This window comes from Orycteropus afer, unplaced genomic scaffold, assembly GCF_000298275.1.
Source record: "Orycteropus afer afer isolate SDZICR_OR568_19922 unplaced genomic scaffold, OryAfe1.0 scaffold00726, whole genome shotgun sequence".
Classification (NCBI taxonomy): domain Eukaryota; kingdom Metazoa; phylum Chordata; class Mammalia; order Tubulidentata; family Orycteropodidae; genus Orycteropus; species Orycteropus afer.
Genome location: NW_006922313.1, coordinates 523375 through 528897, shown reverse-complemented (window position 1 = coordinate 528897; position 5523 = coordinate 523375).

Genomic DNA, 5523 nt, shown 5'->3' with positions numbered 1-5523 from the left:
AGAAATCAAATGGCGTCAAGAAATGAAACGACGTCAAGAAATCAAACGACGTCAAGAAATCAAACGACGTCAAGAAATCAAACGACGTCAAGAAATCAAATGACGTCAAGAAATCAAATGACGTACCACATTGGTCATATCTGCTGCAAAAAGCTTCTTTAAAGGACCAAGGATGTCCTTTGAGGACCAAGGTGCGCCTGACCCAAGCCATGGTATTTTCAATCACCTCGTATGCATGTGAGAGCTGGACAATGAGTAAGAAAGACCGAAGAAGAGTTGATGCTTTTGGGTTGTGGTGCTGGTGAAGAATGCTGAAGGTACCGAGGACTGCTAGAAGAACTAACAGATCTGTCCTGGAGGAAGTGCAGCCAGAATGCTCCTTGGAAGCAAGAATGGCCAGACTTCGTGTCACCTACTTCGGTCATGTTGTCAGAAGGGACATTCCCTGGAGAAGCACGTCATGTTTGGTAAGATGGGGTCAGAGACAAAGGGGAAGGGCCTCAGCCAGGTGCATTGGCACAGTGGCCGCAAGATTGGCTCAAACATAGCAACGATCATGACGCCGGCACGGGACTGGGCAGGGCTGTGTTCCGTTGTCCACGGGGTCACTGTGAGACAGAAGCAAACTGATGACACCTAACAACAACAACAATATTGTACATTTGTAACACATTACACGTTGTCGTCGAAACATATTATACGGTGCTGATGGGTCAACTCCGACTCATAGCAACCCGGTACGACAGAATGAAACCCCGCCTGGTCCCGTGCCAGCCTTCCTGGCTGTACCTCAGCCCACCATTCCAGCCACTGTGTCAATCAATCCATCTCGCTGAGGGCCTTCCCCTCTTTCGTCAACTCTCCACTTTGCCAAGCATGACATCCTTCTCCAGAGCATGGTCCCATCTGACAACATGACCAGATCAGATCTGTTAGTTCTTTTAGCAGTCCATGGTACTTTCAGCATTCTTCGCCAGCACCACAACCCAAAAGCATCAACTCTTCTTCGGTCTTCCTTATTCATTGTCCAGCTCTCACATGCATATGAGGCGACTGAAAATATCATGGCTTGTGTCAGGCTCACCTTGGTCCTCAAGGAGACATCCTTGCTCCTCAGCACTTGAAAGCGGTCTTTTACAGCCGATCTGCCCAGTGCAAGACACGCAATATATCATATACACATATGTAATGCCTGAAGTTCACGTGTAGATTGAATATGTTCAGGAGTCCGTGAGTGGCACAAATCATCAAGCAACTGCTAACTGACACCTTGACAGTCTGAACGCACCCAGAGGTGCCTTGGAAGAATGGGCTGGCAATTTGCTTCTGAAGGTCACAGCCCTGGAGACCCTGTGGACCCTGTGGACCCTGTGGACCCTGGAGATCCTATGGACCCTGTGGACTGTGGAGACCCTGTGGAGCCTGGAGACCCTGTGGACTGTGGACCCTGTAGACCCTATGGACCGTGGAGACCCTGTGGACCCTGTGGACCCTGTGGACCGTGGACACCCTGTGGAGCCTGCAGACTCTGGAGTTCAGGTCTCTGCACACACCAGACCAGCGAGTCAGAGTGGACCCGCAGCGACTGGTCTGGCTCAGGGCTGTGTGGTCTATGACATGTTATAAGCATTGAATGTTTCGTTGACAATAACACCCCAAGGTCGGCACTGTGACTACCCTGACTTGATACAGGAGGGAACTGAGTGTTGACTACACCATGGACTGTGACAAGAACGTGGGAGAGCAAATCCAGCCACGGGCCCCTCTGCCCCAAGGCTCTGCTGGCAGGAGGGACAGGAGGTGGCTGCAGCCGGAGGCCGCTGGGCTGTGTGCCCTGGAGCCGGGCCCAGAGCCTCCCCCGCCCACACCTGCCTCCCGAGGTCACTCTAGGTGACCCCGAGGAGTGGCGTTGCTAAATGAGGAAGTGCAAAGCTGCCTGGATCAACGGGGAGCTGAGGGACAGACAGGGCAGGGCCGAGGCCCGCGGCGTCCTCTGCTACTCTCCTCCCTGGGCACCCAGGTGGCCGGCTCTCCAGCCTGACCTCTGTCTCTGCAGCCTGGCAGCTGCTCAGTGTCACGGCCCCACCACCCAGCGGAGGGCCCGGGGCTCTGTGTCCCAGAAGCCACCTGGGCAGCAGCCAGAGAGTGGCCGGCACGGCTGGAACCCTGCCTCAGCCCTGTGCCTCGCGGAGCCTTCGTTTCCCCACAGGGCAACTGGAAGCCCTCCGTGTACACATCAGGGCTTGCTGGGAAGACGCCCTGGGGTTTGGGTCGAGGGCCTGGCACCTTAGAACCAGCAGACAAACAGCCCAAAGCAGCGTTGTTTCGTCTTTAGTGTTTGCGTAAGTGGCAGATACTCATGGAAACAACGCCAGTCTTGCAAAACACCTGGGGAGGAGACATTTCCCCAAAGCCACGGGTGCAGCAAACCCAAAGAAACCCAGACCCACTGCCGGTGAGTCGATTCCCTCTCGTAACGACCCCACAGGACAGGGAACTGCCCCATAGACTTCCAAGGCTGTCAGTCTTTACGGAAGCGGACTGCCTCATCTTTCTCCCGTGCGGTGGCTGCTTCGCTCCAGCTGCCGACCTTCTGGTTAGCAGCAGAGTGCGTCAACCACTGCACCAGCCCAGCTCCATCATGGTGGACGTGAGTCCCCAGTCTGACGAAAACAGCAATAATGGACATTTCTTGGAACACTTGAGGGAAAAGTGAATGCGGATTGCCTGGTAACTGATTGTAGAGTCCCTGGGTGGGCTGGCGGCTGAGTGGGCAGGTTGCCAACCAGAAGGCAGGGGTTGAAACCCACCAGCTGCTCCGTGGAAGGAAATGGGGCAATCTACTTGTGTAAAGGTTTACCGCCTCAGAAACCCAACGGGAGTCGCTATGAGTTGGTTTTGGGTGGTGTCCCAGGAGCCCTTGTGGTTCGCTGGTTAACACTCAGCTGCTAACCAAAAAGATCAAAGGTTCGAACCCACCAGCCACTCTATGGGAGAAAGATGAAGCAGTCGGCTTCCATAAAGATGACAGCCTTGGAGACCCTGTGGGCAGTTCCACTCTGTCCTCCAGGGGCGCTGTGGGTTGGAATCCACTCCAGAGGAATAGGTTGTGGGTGGCACAAACAATGAAGGGCATCGTTTCCTGGCTGAGATCAAAGATAACAGGAGGTAAGATGTGCGAAAAGGGCTGGGTGAACTATAAAGCTCGGCTGAGAAACGGTAGCTGTTGTTATCACAAAAGTGAGCACACAGACGATTCCTGAGTTTGGAAGACAGAACTCCAGCCTTTAAATGACCATGACCAGGGCATGAAGGCCGAGTGCGACCGTGCTCAGAAACAGAAGGAATGGGGGGTGGGGGAAGGAAAAGTGCTGTCTGGAGGAGCCGAGCGCCTAGTGGAGGGCAGAGCGAGCAGCCGAGAGGTTGGCAGTTTGAACCAAGCCTGAGGTGCCGCGGAGGAAAGGCCTGGCCGTCTGCTTTCCGAGGACACATCTTGAAAACCCAACAGACCCGGTCCGCTCTGCAGGCGGGGTCGCCAGGAGTCAGAGTCTGTGCCCCGGCCGCTGCCAGCCACACCCTCAGCTGGCCGGAGCAGTTTTCCCGAAGGCCCTTACCGGTGACAAGAGCCCAGTGCTGGAGCCAGAATCGCCTTCCTTTTATAGAGAGGGACACTCAAGTGTGTGGGCACAGTTTGTCGCCCTGTCTGTCGTTGCTTTCAGCTTTCTGTGAGGGATGGTTTCCAGCACACCTCAAAATAGAAGCATCCTTTGAGAGGGAAGGAGCGGGGGGTCAAGACTGCTGGGTCTCAGGGCCTCCTGCTTCCAGGAGGGACCATGTCTGCTGCTCCTGTCCCTTTACACACACACACCCCCACACACACACACGCTTCCCTTCCCTTTGGCTGGGGTACTTTAGGGCAAACGTGGGCAGGACATCATCCCCCCCCAAGACCTCAGGATGTGGGAGCTTGCTTTAGGACATGGCACGCTTCTCAAAACCAAGGTGGTGGATCCGGGGAAGGACTGACACCTGTTGATCTGCCCCACCCCCCCAAAAGATTCCCCACCGTGGGACCCACCTTCCACTACTGCAGGCCCCAACCAACAATGAGAGAAAGCCGCAGAGAACGTTACAGCCAGCCAAGGCTCCGTGTTTCTGCGTTTCTGCAGTTTCATAATCGGACCTCGCGTCTTCCCGAGGCCTGGGAGGTTGTCCTAGTGCCGCCCCAGCCCCCCCAGCCCCCCCAGCGTTGGCCACGGGGCCGCTTGGCCGTGGGTCTTTCCGGAGCCCAGGTGCAGCGCCGTTGCCCTTATTAATAGCAGCAGTAGTGGTAGTAGTGGCCACGCGAGTGGGACAGGCGTCAGGGCTGAGTCACCCCCACCGGCCGGGCTCCCATTCATCCCCCTCCCTGCTGCCGCCGCCGCCCCGTTGCACAAGGCCCTGCGGGCGCCGGGGGCCTCAGTTTCCAGCCCTGTAAACTGGGGATAAACTCTGACCCCTCGGGCTGCCGCAGGATGCCACGGAAAGCAGCTAACAGCAGGTGCTAAGAACATGCAAATATGCCTTCTCCCCAGGACGTCCGGGTGCTCTGCCCAGTTAGCTCCCGGGTGTGAGGGAGGAGGGTTGGGGTCAGGTCCCTGGGTCTGAGGGAGGAGGGTTGGGGTCAGGCCCCTGGGTGTAGGGAGGAGGGTTGGGGGTCAGGCCCCTGGGTGTAGGGAGGAGGGTTGGTGGTCAGGCCCCTGGGTGTGAGGGAGGAGGGTTGGGGTCAGGCCCCTGGGTGTAGGGAGGAGGGTTGGGGGTCAGGCCCCTGGGTGTAGGGAGGAGGGTTGGGGGTCAGGACTCTGGGTCTGACGGCAGAGGCTTTTGGGACAGGCACCCCGCCCCTGCGGCCAGCACTCCCGGCCGGGACCAGGGCGCTGTAGGCCTGGATCTGTCTGCAGAGTCAGGTGTGTGAGGGTCTGCCCACCTTTCCTCAATTCCCTCCGGCCGGGCCCCTGGGGGTTCACAATACTCTTTGTCCCCACTGTCCTGGGCCCTGAGCCCAGAATCCACTCTGGTCTAAGTTTGGAAGGGGGAGGGGGGGCAGCAGGTCGGGGGGGTGGATGGGTGTGGGGGGCAGGGTGTCGGTGCCTGCACTGTCCTACGCACCCAGAGAAAGGGCGGGACCCAGAGACAGGAACAAAGAGCAAGACGTGAAACTCGGAGACAGAGAGGAGGCTGAGACGCCCAGACCCCAGGGAGGGGAGAGACAGACGGCAGTGGCCACACAGTGCAGGGACAGTGGCCTGGGACCAACAGGGGCAGGGCAGAGGGACCTACCTGAGATCCGAGAGCTAGAGCCGGGAGCAAGACAGATACAGAGAGGGTGGCAAGAGGGTGCAGCAGACAGAGGCTGACTGACAGAGAGACAGACAGACAGGGGACAGAGAGCAGAGAGAGGGGGACAGTGAACACAGAGAGAGAGGGACAGAGACACAGAGAGAGGGGGACAGAGAGCAGAGAGAGGGGGACAGAGACACAGAG